Genomic DNA, 14,335 nt, shown 5'->3' on the forward strand with positions numbered 1-14,335 from the left:
AAATGAAAAAAATAGAAATAAAAAAAAATGTTTTAGATATTTTCGTACCTCGCAGTTCTAGAAATTATCTGCAAAATCAATTATTTGCAGAATAATCAGATAAAAATCACGAATATCAAAAACACATATGAACATATTTTAATATAAATTAAACCAGTACTGGGTCCTAAAATAAAAAAAAACTTGTTAGATATTTTCGTACCTCGCAGTTCTCGAAATTATCTGCAGAATAATCAGATAAAAATCACGAATATTAAAAACACATATGAACATATTTTAATATAAATTAACCCAGTACTGGGTCTTAAAATGAAAAAAAATCGAAATTTGGAAATATATATTTGTACCGCGCAACACTGTTAAAACTCTGAGAAAAATCATACATATCTAGAAATGGTTTGGGAACACATTTAAATACGAATTGAAGTAGTACTGAATATCTACATTCCTCTAAAAAATCAATATTTAAGATTTTTCTGGTACTTCAATTTTTGATGAAAAAAATATTCGGTAATATTTCCCGATACAACATAATAAGATGCACTTGAACAATTTTTTTATTTTTTTCAAATTTTTATCTGGAAGCTATTGAGAATAGCGTGAAATAGACGAAAAAGTACGTTTTTCACCATAGATCCTATGATAAACCACATAAGGGTTCAAAAAATAGTCAAAATTTCTTATTCGGTACTCGAAACAATATTTTCAGCAGAGCTGGTGATTTGGTTTGGGGCACTTTTCACTTTCTTATCCAGCCAGGCCCTTTATATGAAAATGGTTAATGATGAATTTCAATTTGTTGCCTCAGACATTTAAAGTATGAAGAACAGCGATGTTTTGAACCTCACTCAATGCCATATTCATCCATTACAGTAAATTTGTTCATACACCAGCGATATGAATAGAATGAAAACTATTGTTAATGTCTCTGATATATTGGGTTGCCTGAAAAGTAATTGTCGAATTTTAATTACAAATAAAAAACATTTTTTCACATATAAAGATGGGATATACTCTCACGTTTAGGAATATTTTACGAACTAATCTCGAACATGATGATATCCATATTAATTTTTATTTGTAACTAGCTGACCCGGTAAACTTCGTCCCGCCCAAAATTAATTTTTCGTTATCACATTCAGGTTTTCTTACTAAGCGCACGTTCTTGGGTCCAATCGCAGAACTATTTATTGATTGATCTTCTAATCAACCCTTTAAAATTGCCTTTTACTATAAAATTCCTAGTACTTTTACCAAAACTCGTCATCATAATATCAGATTAATTTAAGACACAATTCTCGTTCAGGATTTATCAACCACTTGTAAATAATATGTTTCTCCGTTACATGGAATAGATGTTTGATACAGAAAATATGATAGAATAAAGAGAGTCCTAAATCGGACAATTTCTTCCTCGAGTTTTGCTCTTATCAACATATTTGGTGATCCATTTTTATTTATATAGATAGAAGAAGATATAGGAATGCGTTTTATCACATTGAAATCCATTTTCACTTTCGAACAAAATTCAAATCCGTTAGCGCAAACATGAAATGGACTAACAACGCTTGTCGCTATGTAATTGTAGAACATATACGAATTGAATTTTTCGAATTTTCACATTTTTTCTCAGAGTTTTCGAAAAATTTTCGATTGTCATGTTTAGTTGAATTATGTGTATTATTTTTACGAGACCCCGTCATGACATCCCTCCCTCCTCTGGAATAACCAGAGGAGGGAGGGATGTCATACCATCATAGGAACATTTCTCGTACCCAAAAACCCTCACATCCAAAATTTGGCATGATTTTGCATGATTGGTTCTCGAGTTATGTAGAAGTTACTGTTTCATTTGTATGGCAGCCGCCTTGCCCGTGGAGAGGGGGTAGCTGTGTCGAACCACCATAGAAATGTTTATTGCTCCCTAAAACCTCCATATGCAAATTTAGTTCAATTAGCTTAATAAGTTCTCGAGTTATGCAAACCCTCCCCCACCCTCTAAAACCTCCACATGCCAAATTTGGTTCCGCTTAATCAAGCATTTTCGAGTAATGCAGATTTTTGCAGAATTTGTGTTTCATTCGTATGGCAGTCCCTACGATATCCCGGACGGGGATATCCGATTGTCTGCCATGTACTCTCAGTGCTCTAGAGAGCACGACCAGATAATATGCTCGATGTCGTGGTAGCCATCACCACAATCACAGAGATTGTTTGCTGCGAGCCCAATACGATAAAGATGCACGTTTAGGTTGTAGTGGTTGGACATAAGCCGAGTGAATTTGTATGTGGATTTGAATACGACTTAAGGGGCATTGCGAGAGAAGTAGTTTTGAATTGTTGAATCAACCGGGGATTACTTCGAATAAAACAAAAATTAAGGCTCTCCTGAAAGTTATGTGTTTTTTCATAAAAAGCGGACAATTTCAACTGGTATACGAAATTTCCATTCTAAAGGTATGCATAGCACTACCCCTTTTGGCATAATTCGCGAAGGAGATCTCCTCTAATTTATTCGGAGCTTTCATCGATCGGCTAAGAAAAATGATTGAACATATCAATATGAATGGATCGCAGGGGTTTTGGAGATACACTTGTACCCGAATTTTGTCTGCTAATATTAAAACATACAACAATATTTTCCAAATTCCAGAAGATTTTCTAAAACACAACAAAAACCTGTCTGTGACACTTTTTTCAAATCAATGCAAAAAAATAAATACTTTTTTTCATCAAAGCCGCAAATTACCCTTATATAAAATCTGTTGGAGTTTTCAAAACTTTGTTCAGTTTTTGGTGCCATAGTTATTTATTGACTTATTCATCATTAAAGACGAGGGGGTAATTTTCCATTCAAACAAAAATATCGCTATTTCGGAAGGTTCTATAGGAATGTTTTAGAAATCGAATCAAAGCTGTTTGATTGATAATGATTATTAAATTTGCAGCTTTTAAAATATGTATATCTCATCTTCATGCGCTGAATTTTCATGGAGTAACAGTATTTTTTAAAATCACCTCAAAAATTCGATTTCGCGTTCTGTCTCTTTTTTTTTGTCGAGCATTTCATGTGGAAATTTATATCAGAAGCGAGTTGGCTTCAGTTATATGGTTGTGCATTTGCATGGTTCATGAACAGTAGATAAGGAAACAACGATTGCTTTTAATGCAACGTTACGTAAGAAGGATAATCACCGAGTTCCTTAAAAAAGACACCATATTCGGTGAAATCCCACCCATGCTAGGAATATCATTAGTATACGAGGGTATGGTACAACGAAAGTTCACCCAAGAAAGTATGACGAGCGAAATGTCACAAATTGTTACCCAAAGCCTTGACTACATTTCCGTGCGACAAACTGGATGTAATACTGCAGCTAGTATTAAATCCGTTTCGTAGATTCATCTGCGAAAAGTTCTATGCGTTAACATGTCCTGGAGCACAATACGTGTTATACCATTATAGCAAAACAGCTCTTTTTTGTCATTTTTTATGGATAATTTTTGCTCACGCAATAAACGTCACCATAACCCAGCCGGAGATGTGGAGAGAAAATCTTCACAAAATAAACATCACATCTGTGCGGAATCATATCTCCGTTGGAAGCTGGGTGATAGCGAAATCCCTCAAAGGTATTTGTCGCTTCAGTTTGCTCCCGTTGACGATCGTTGAAACAAGAAAATAACAATTCCTCAACAAAGTCCTTTCCTGTGTCGGATAATAAAAAGAAAATGCCATTCGCCGCCCATTGTTGGTACTCATTGTTGCCGTCGGGTGTGCACCTGTAACGTACCATGCTATGCCAAAATATGCTGCGAAAAGATGAAAAAACTACCCCAAAACAATGGTACCTTGTCTGAGAGCCATTAAAGTAAAACGAGTACCTTTGAAGGTTTTATCTGTTTTACTGTTTTGTTGTGTCAAGCTTATCAGGTGATGGGTCTGAATACCTTCAAAGAGAACACCACAGAAAGTACTTGTTTGTGCTTGAAAGAAAGAAACTGTTTCAAGTGAATGTCTCCCATCTGGAATTGAACAAGCGGGGACAATAATCAATTCAGCTTACTTTAAGCCTCGGAAGAAAGGTTTGAAAAAAACTGTAATGGCAGATAAAGTTCTGGCACCTAATCAACCCCGATAGAGCGGCAACTATCCAACCCGCCTTTCATAATATAACCGTAAATCAAGCTCTCAACTTGTAGGTCCTAAATTGTATCTCTCGATTGTCGCCATCTTTCGTCCAAAAATTGTTTTGGGATGTGGATGTGAATCAGCAAAAGAACGCTGTCATCATCAATTATTAAATCTATGTATATTCCTTTCAAATGTCTGCTCCTCCTCCCCTTCTCGAGTTTATTTATGAGGGTGACTAATTCGATTGGTTAGTGATTTGAAAAGTTCGTCCTTTGAGTGGGCGCTGTAATTAGTGGGTTTCGAGCAATTTATGCAGGGGCGAGTTTACGATGATTAATGAAGCGACGTTCAGCGACGGCTGGCCGATGAAAATATTCCAAATGTTTATTCGGTACCGAATATTTTGCCGCAGAGCAAATATTTTCATTGCAACATAGTTGCTGCTCTGCTATATTTTGGGAATATTTTCCCAGGCAGGCTAAACATTTAGTCCACCCCGCCCACTATTGCGACCACAAACGACGATATCAATTTTGTTGTTTTCTGTGTCATGCGGACTTTTTGATTAAGCGAACAAATTCCAGCGTCAGGATCGTTCGGTGGCTGGCAACTGGCTGCTGTTCTCGACAACGGCGCAGGGATGTTTTGATCTATGAAACTTTTTTTTGTTGTTTGGGCACTGGACTTGTCTGGAAGCGTTGCTTCCATTCGCTGAAAGGGAAACAGATATGGGAGAAATGCCCAGCTGGCTGTTTTGTTTTTATTGGTGTGAGTATCCCAAAGCTTATTCTGTCCTCCCGCTGGACGGCCCCAGGAAGCGAAGGCTTGGATTAAAATGTAGGCGTATCGCACAAGCACAACTGCCTTCATTTCGGTGGAATTTAAGTTATGCAACAGTCGGATGGATTTATCTGACTGTAATTACAGGAATCTCAATCTTCAGATATTTTCTAGTTGGGTGGAGCGGAACTAGACAGAATTTAATTGTTTCAGAATTCGGAGCAGTGGGTTGGTAACGAAAGTTCAGTTTTTTTTAAAAAATTTTATCTATATCTATACAGCCATTGCATGCCAAACCGATATAGTGGTTCTCACATTTTCGTGAAAAGGGATATATTTGTTCTTTATCGCAAACAATTACCCCGTATTTTTTATTTTCGTTAGGGTGACCTTTTCCATTTTAGGGTGGTCAGTCTTAGTTCAATATTCCTGTGCGAATTGACTAGATCTATGCGACTAGGATCCTATTTTTTCGCAAGTGTAACATTTTAAAAAAAATGGCTTATTGGTTTAAAAATTGATATATTGATATTATCTAAATCGGTTCAGTATGAGTTTTTGAGAAAGTCAGTTTTGGAAAAAATGGAATAATTATTCTTCGGACCATCGAGTAAATTTGAAAAAATCATAACTTTTAAACGAAAAAAATCACATCTCTCATTTTCGGATGTATTATGTAATGTATCTTTCCGAATAAAATATGAAAAAATATAGCGCCCTCTAGTCGAAAGCCATGAAAACAACAAAAAACAAATACAATCAAAATTACGCAAAAAAAAATCACAATTTTTTGCAAGTATAGAATTAGCTAATTTTTTTTAATTTGATATGTAGATTATCTAAATCAATCCAGTGGTTCAAAAGTAATGAATTTTTGAAAAAATACATTTTTGGATAAAAATCTAAAAAAAATGTTTTTCGGACTACCCTAAAATGAAAATGGGCACCCTAATGAAAAAATAAAAAAAATGGGCCTAATATTTTGCGACAAGGAACAAAACTAGCAATTTTAATGAAAATCTGAGAACCACTATATTGGTTTGTCATGGAATGGCTGTATATATAAAAATTTCGTATTACGGTGTTTGTGCTCGAGCTCCTGCGAAACGGTTCAACCGATTTTGATGAAGTTATGCACAAAAAACTTGGAAGGCATGAGAATAGGTCGTTAACTATAGACGATATCGCTAGGTTACTGATTCACATATATATAATACCGATTGAAGTGGGCCCAGTCGGAAAAAAATCTGAATTCTGAACTTTTTTTTTCTTAAATTTAACTTCAAACCATATATAGAGTAGTGCGGGGCAAAGGTGCGCACGGGACAATAGTGCGCATTGCCCTTTTAGAAGCAAACGAGCATAAAACTTCTACAACAGTGTATTCGTTTGATACATTATTACACCAGCAGGTCACACATACAAACAACTTACATTTAATGAAAGTGGCAAAAAGTTATTAGGTAAAAAGAGTTTTGCGATGTTTTGATCTATTTTTTTCAATTTTGGGGATGACGATTTACTTACCTAAAATAACTGGAAAGTTCGAAACTACACTGTCAAAGAAACCTTCATTCTATAGTAGATGATAATGCGTATTCGTTTTTGTGAAAAAGTTCAAGAGTTTCTTTTTTAAAATTCGATTAGTTCATGAATTGCTTGTGGGGCAAAAGTGCGCAGTGGCTGTGGGGCAAAAGATCTGCTAAGATGTGCCAGTGAGCACCTAGGGCGGTTCACACAAGTATTTACGAGTGAGCAGTCTTAGGATCTGGCGGACCACTGCAGAGCATGCTTTCTATGAATGACGACGCCTGGCGTTTGATTTTGCGGAAGCCAACAACCTCTAGCACGAATTCAACAAAGTTGCAAAACTGGTCGGAAGAGATTGGGCTTCTAGCTTCATGAGGAACCATCGTCTGTCTCTTCGAACCCCACAACAGTGCAACGAAGCAACAGCGCTTCAAGGCAAAGCGTCGAAATCCTCAGAACCGAAATCCAAGATGAGGAAGAAAAATAAACAATTGCTTAAAAATAATTCAAAATGAAATTCAAATGAAAAATGTTTTTATTTTCACCATGCGTTCAATTCAATAACGGTTATGTTTCGTTTGTGTTCATGTTTTCACAATGAACTTCAAATAAATAAATTTCAACAATGGAGGTAACTATGTATTTATAAACTTGATATACATGAATAAAAACGATTTGGTGTCCGTTCCTCACAGTCAGTATCAGGATTGATGCGTTTTAGTCTGCATCAGGTTTATATGTCAAAAACGAAAATATATACCGCGAGTATAGATTACGTACATAAAAATTATTTTCTGTGGGATCTTGAGTGTTCTAAATGATTTATAACAATATATCAATTGTGGGTGGGACGAGGTTCGCCGGGTCAGCTAGTTTGTTTATAAATGAATTCTGTTTCAAATGTTGGACTTTTTCAGTTATCTTATATAGTCATTCTCTCCTTGCTGGAATCATAGTCAGCAAGTGCACAGTGTGTGGTCTTCGTAGCCATATTGATCGATCGTAAGTTCAAAACTCAGAGCCCTCATTGACCTCATTGACTTTCCGTTGTAACAGAAGAACTACGTTCACGCAACAGTTATTAGCGATGGAGATCGATCCACGGTCGAATGAAGATCGATTCATCCATACAACGGCTCTGCTCTACAAGAAACATCGGGCTACTGTTCTATTAATAACGCAACAATGATCATATCAACTGTCGCCGCTGTCCGGTGGTCTAACTGGATAATGGTAAAACAGAAGGAATACTCTTACGCCGAAAAATGGCAACTGTGTAATGTGCTATTTATATATATATGATAAACATGTGACATGTACACGATTAAAATTCGGCTCTGTTACAGCTAAAATACTAATGAGCCTAAATAAGCAAATGAGATAAAACAAGTACACGCAAGAAATTGGGATTCGAAGAAAAACAATGATCTGGAATTCATCGTTGACACGCACCGTTCATACGACTCGCTCCATGTTCTCCTTCAATGACACTAACGTTCCCAATGTCCTTCTTCTCAGCATAGTATTACTTGCGTAATTTTTATTAGTACAATAGAACCTCGATTTTCCTGTATTGATGAAACTTCTCGATATTTCTGTATTGATAAAAGACATTTCGCGAATAATCGGGATTCTACCGTACATAGTTAAGATTTGTATACCAAGCAATGCACCTTAAATGCATTCCGAGTAACAAGCTCTAGAATATGTGTGACTACAGTGCAAGCCCTCCTTTCTTTGACGAAAAATCCCACACAGGAGTTCGTAAGGAACAATATGGCGATTGTATAAACATTAAACAACGAGATCTCACCACAGGTACTTCATTCATTATGAACATTACTTCTCATTTAGAATTAATATATATGAACATGCGGTTATACGAGACGAAACAAACAAGAAAGTGGGCTCGATGGATTTTTATGTGTATCATATTATGATTCGAGATAGTCAGGACAACGCCTACGATGTCGTGAGTTGTGCCAACAACTATTGGTCAGCATGTACGCGAGGACAGAGAGCGAACGTCTGCGATTCCTACGACACAACCAACAAAAGCGGCGTGTGGAAGAAAACATTCACTTGCAAGACGCTATCACGAGCAAATCCGACACAGCCTTTGCTATTGCCAGGTCAAAACGCAATGCACTGTTATAATATGACAGCGCGTGTGTTCAAAAAAATATGAAGTCCGCTCGGATTCGGTCCCACATATTGCTGGATGTATTCGGATGTATTCGGATTCATACACACATTTTTAGTTTGGTTAGTCAACAAAATACGTCCTGAGGAAATGCGGGACCCAGCAGTTATAAATTAAGCCATCCAATTTAAAAAAGGCAAGCGTGTATTTTCAACCAACGAGACATCAATTGAACGAAATGACTATTTACATTTTTTTAGGTCTGCTGGCTGTTTGGATTTTTATGTTATGTTGTGCGAAACAAAGCTTGAGAGAAGTTTTCAAAGGCCCAAATGATCTGTCAAAAACGATAAATTGATCTTTCGGATTTCGGAGTCTCCATCTAATAATTTAAATTTCAGTTCATCTTTGATGGAATCACGCAAAATCTTAATGAATTATTCACATTTTGGATCTGCTCAAAGCACATTCACTATATTGGCACTCTGCTACGGGATGAATGATGATTATCATAAACTTGTTTTATCAATTAAAGCAGTGTTTCGGATTTTGATGTTTATGGAAATTTGATAGACAATCTTCTAAACGTTGATGTTCTTCTCCCAGTTATGCATATGAAATCGGATTTTTTTAACAGCTACACATACTAATGTAAGTTAAAAGTCATATCGTTATTCTTATGTTTCTGACACCCGTTAACAATATCCAATACGAAATATCAATAAAATCATTCAGCCACATTTTGTTTGTTGTCAAAAATTGTGGATTTTGTGCCTGTGCAATCTTTGGACATTATTTATTTTTGCTAGAAACTAAAATTCTCATAGAATGTCGGAGCTTCCGTCGAGCATATTTCTCGGAACATCGCATTGTACCATGCTTGTAGAAAGAATTTTACAAACAAAAATCACACAAGAAAGTTGATATCGCCAACAAATTCACAGCCCGTTAATTCCAGGCGCTAATTCTGAGCCGATACAAAAAAAACAGCCTACCTCTCAATGATATCGCCGCCATAAAAACAACCACAACTGCAAAACTTTCTAATCACATTCTCTTCTATCATCTTTTTTCTGTCCGCAGGAATAACTTCAGCTTATGAAAAAGACTACCACCCCAAAAACACTACCACTTTGCAACAACAGCATCGCAAGGGCGCGTACACAAAATTAGTCCGAAATCACCCAACTTTCGCAGAACACACACTGCAGGTGGCGAACTGCGGCCAACGTTAGCAAGCAAAAAAGCGAACGTTTTTTTTCTTGTGTTTTATTTTCACTGCCAATCACAAAACCAAAAAAAAAACAACACGAAGTCGCAGTCACGACAGAATGGAGGCTGCTGGAGACAGCAGCTCACACGCGTACACTCCCCAGACACAATTTGCGTCGTGAAGTCTTCCAGGGATTTGAACAACCGCAACAACATTTGGAGTATTTTAATTAGTAGGGTGTGTCTGTTTTTTGCTACTAGTTCGCAAGCAGTTGTCGTTTAATCGCCATTCCAGATAGGATCACCAGCATCAGCATCTAACCAACAGTGTATCGGGATCCTCCGCACAGCGCGCACTCAAGTGGTGCGGAACGATGGATGCGATGCCCGGTGGCGGTGGTGGTGAGACACACAACCTGCAGCAGCTCATCAGTGATTCATTCGAGATCCGGCAGCTCGAGCAGATCACCATTCACCACTACGAGATAAGATGGAAGCGTAACTAAGTGATATCTCGGCACCAGCCAGACGGATCAAATGAGACGGAAGCAGATCTTCAAATTTGGCTGCAACCACTTCAGAGAAGAACCAAAGGAAAAAGACAAAACCGAATCGTTCCACACAGTCGGTAACACTTAAAGGACGAGAAATAAACTGGCCCACGGCGAGACGAGAGTTCTCCGCCGAAAGTGGAGTGAGGAAAATCATATTTAAAAAAAGAACATCTGCAAGGAGGAACGGTGCAAATTGCGGCCACTTAAAGTTTGAGTTTCTTGTTTTTAATTGAGCAATCTTCGTCTGTTTGCCTAAGTTGCTTCGAGTTCATTTACACTTTGCTTCCCAGCTCGGCATTTCTTTTCCTCCGCAGTTTTATTTTGGACATTTTTTTTACTTCGAAAAATTAAACCAAAAACTGCCATAACTGGAGAATAGCCAGTCGTAAAAACAAAAATCGAGCGGATCCAAACCAGCGGAGCGGAGGAAACGCACCTTTCTCACCTCTATTATTCCGGGGGAATTAATTTACCAACCGTAATGAGATGGAAAAGCGACTCTTGCTATCGGCAGCAGAATAAATGGAATTATTAATTTGCAACTTGATAACACGTGCAACGCTTGGCCAGCTTCGCCACCGGTGGGAGGATTCATAAAGTTAAAAGGTGAGTCATAAAGTTTAGCTTTTATCGAGCCAACACAGGAATCTTCAGCGCGGGAGACGGTTTTGATGGGAGATGCGGAGCAATTTGGGAACGATGCGGGCGATAAAAATTTGATGCCATGGAACTGACGGTGGAGGGGGGAGGGGAGGAGTTGAACAGGTCTATTGCTACCCTTTCGAGTTCTACTTTATGGTGCTATTGGCATGCTTTTCATTTTGAGCCCGGAATTGAAAACAAAGCGATAATCATGGAGAAGGAGGGCTTCGCCATAATTAGAAGTGTAGTGATGTAACATTTGATTGCCCAACATCGCCCTACACGCTTGAATCCATCAAACAGCTTAAAAGGTAGTTGGTGATTATGAGTTTCCGATTCATAGTCCTTGAAGATGTTCCCAATGATTTCTTCAGTGAGAATATGAAATGATTCACTTGAAAGAAAAAAAAACAATAGAACTAACACGTTGAGCCCCGCGTCGGTCCCTAGGAGCCGACTAGGAGGTGACCTTTTTGGTAGGAATGCGCTGACTGACTGGGACTGACGGTTACGACTGCTTTCTCGTCGAATTTCTGAATATTTTCTATTTATACAATCAGTATCTTTGGGAGCTGGGACCGACACTCTTGATGCGGGCGGAATGGAAAGCGCATCAAGAAAAATTCGGAGCTTAACGTGTTAAACTTATCATCAAACGTATTGACGGATTTCACGCCAACTCAATTAGTAGTTGGAAACCCCCTCTCTGGATTCATTTGAATTTATAATTCGATGATTTTAACTAATGAGGCTAATATTTCCTACCATTATTCTCTGGAAAGGGTCAACTTTTAATTTTTTTTAAACGGTTTTATTTGGCTTGCTCTGTTTATATGTCTGAAGCGCTGTTTCACATCAATAGAACCACATTAATGACCCTCTTCCTATTGACCTATTGATCTGAAATTAGGAACACACCTTTAACTTGATTGTCATTATAAAACTGCGTATTTCATGATCTACACTGATTTTCTCAAAAATATCACCAAAATTGTACGTCAGGTAATTAAAAAGGGATAATCAAGTGTAGTTGTTAGAAAAATTATACTGAAATTTTTTTTCCGTATAGCTCTGAGCATTTTAACTCACACTATGCTTTTTCAACCCGGGGGTAAGTTGTAACCAGTTAAATCAACTATTTTTCAAACATTGCTGCAGATTCCGAATGTTATTCGTCGGTGATTTCTATATGAATGAATGATGATAAATTAAAAAAAATAAGAATCATTCATATTTCATTCCTCAGAATGCTCTACATAATATGAATACACAGGCATGATACAAGCCAAATTTGTTAGCTTTGCAATAAGGAGTCGTTCAGATATTACGTACCGCAATTTGTTTACTATTTTTGACACCCTCTTCCCTACATAACATGTAACAAATGGTCATTTGCATAAAACGTTTACATTTAGTTGAATTTATTTCTAAACAAGTTTCCACTAGGAATTCCCTCCTCCCTTTCTGAGTACGTTACGTAATATTTGAATATTATTTGATCCCATAAACCTCATTAGTGGTCGTTTTGAGTGACTCTTATATAAGAGCGTGTAAAATAGGATTCTTGATGATATTGTTTCGAATATAAATTCTAGTATGTAGTGTCCATTGTGTGTGTATCAGACTACTCCCCCACATCTCACGTGTACTGAAACCCTTTTCTTCAAATGTTTATATGTAATTCGTTCAATTTTGTGTTTCATAAATCAGTTGTAGGTAGTTCGAAAAGCAAAACCGCACATTAAACTCATGATACTTCCGCGTTCCAACTTACCCCGCTCTACGTGACAAGTTGATACAATACATATGATAGCTAAACATTTTAAAAATAAACATCCAGTGTGAATCTCTTTTTTTATCGAAAGCCATCTGCCATACCTTGTTAATGCCGCAAACATATTTGAATTTAGTGATTTAGTGATTTTGAAAGATAACTTTCAAGTTGAACTTCGAAAACATCGTTTCGGTTTGCCCCGGTGTAATGAAGTAAGGAAAAAGTTCTCTAGACATTAAAAATCGCAAAAGTATTCAGTATGATTCCTTGCTGTGGTGACTAAAAGCAGACAAACAACCGCAAAGGACTAAATTGGCATGCTTTAGAATGTCCGTGGCCCCAGTGTTAGTCGGAGGACTTTGGTTGATGAAAAATCCCCCGGTCAGAAAGGGAATCAAACCCGAACCCCCGGCATGATAACAACTCAACCACGAGAGCACAGCAATCCTACGCATTTTTATTTTTAAAATATGAAATAGAACCATTCCAAAATTCGATTTTATCGAAATGGTAAATTTTCAAAAAAAAAGTGTTTCGCTGTTATTTTAGCTTGTGCATGAAAAAGTTGTTGTAAAAATTATTTCAAATAAGTCCATTTTCATATCAAATCTCTGATTTTACAATATGTTGTGTAAGAAACCTCAGCTTTCAAAAAAATATATAAACATACAGCGACCCTGCAAAAAAAAATATTACCTAATTGGCTTTTAATTGATATGTCGATCATCTGAATCGGTCTAGTAGTTCAATAGTTATGAAAAAAAAGTCTTTTTGGGAAAAGAGGAAAATTTGATTTTTTAAACCAACTTAAACTGGAAATGGGCATTCTAATGAAGAAATAAGAAAATGGGTCTAATATTTTGCGATAAAGAACAAAATGACGAACAAATTTTCACGAAAATCATAAAAAATTAGACTACTTTTTTAAAAAAGACAAAGTTCTTAATTCTTATTTTTTTTACAAATCAACCTACAAACCTTCATGAACAGAACCTACAAAACTTTGGTCAGCGCCGTTCTTACGCAGAGATTTGCGCCCAGTGTTAAGCTGAGTTTTACGCTGAAAATTGCGCCGTTCTTGCGCCGTATTTCTATACTGCGCCCTTGAAACTGGATTGCTCACTCTGTTGAGATATTTTTCTTCACACAAGCGTATACGGTTCAAATGGGGGCGCGCTGTTGTTTTTATGCTATGCTTAGAACGAACGAAGACAAAGCGGGCGCTAGAATTTGATGTGTATGGGTGTGTGTATAGAATGAGACGCGCATCACACAAGTGAGAAGAAGTGTTTAGTACCTATCTGAGTTCTGCGCCGGGTACATTTTGCGCTGTCGTGCTTATGAATTTTGTGCTCTTCGCACCAAGATAGAATACGAGTTTTCTTTGAGCGCGCGCTGATGAAAATTAAACTCAAGCGCAGCGCTGCGTTTGTTTTTGAAGACTGCCTGGTGGTGGTCCGTTATGTCGTTTTTTTTGTGCGAACTCTGACCACTCAAATGAGCATGAATCTGAAATTGTTTGATCAACACTTTATGGACACTCTATGACATTCGTATTTAAATGT

At 37.2% G+C, this 14,335-nt stretch overlaps 2 protein-coding genes across 7 annotated transcripts in view; one reads left to right on the top strand and one right to left on the bottom strand.

Annotated features, from left to right (window-relative positions):
* LOC129776181 (uncharacterized) overlaps positions 1-14,335 on the bottom strand; it is a 445,403-nt gene that overhangs the window by 364,703 nt on the left and 66,365 nt on the right. The gene's annotated exons all lie outside the window — the stretch shown is intronic.
* The window catches only part of LOC129776180 (uncharacterized), a 338,043-nt gene that overhangs the window by 277,060 nt on the left and 46,648 nt on the right, over positions 1-14,335 (top strand). For 4 of the 6 annotated variants that reach the window (XM_055781657.1, XM_055781654.1, XM_055781658.1 and 1 more), the window contains one exon: positions 9,672-10,960. The gene's annotated coding sequence lies outside the window, so the exon portion shown is untranslated. The remainder of the gene's footprint in view (positions 1-9,671; positions 10,961-14,335) is intronic. The other 2 variants (XM_055781652.1, XM_055781653.1) reach the window with 2 other exon arrangements.

The sequence above is a fragment of the Toxorhynchites rutilus genome, chromosome 3 (assembly GCF_029784135.1).
Source record: "Toxorhynchites rutilus septentrionalis strain SRP chromosome 3, ASM2978413v1, whole genome shotgun sequence".
Taxonomy (NCBI): Eukaryota; Metazoa; Arthropoda; class Insecta; order Diptera; family Culicidae; genus Toxorhynchites; species Toxorhynchites rutilus.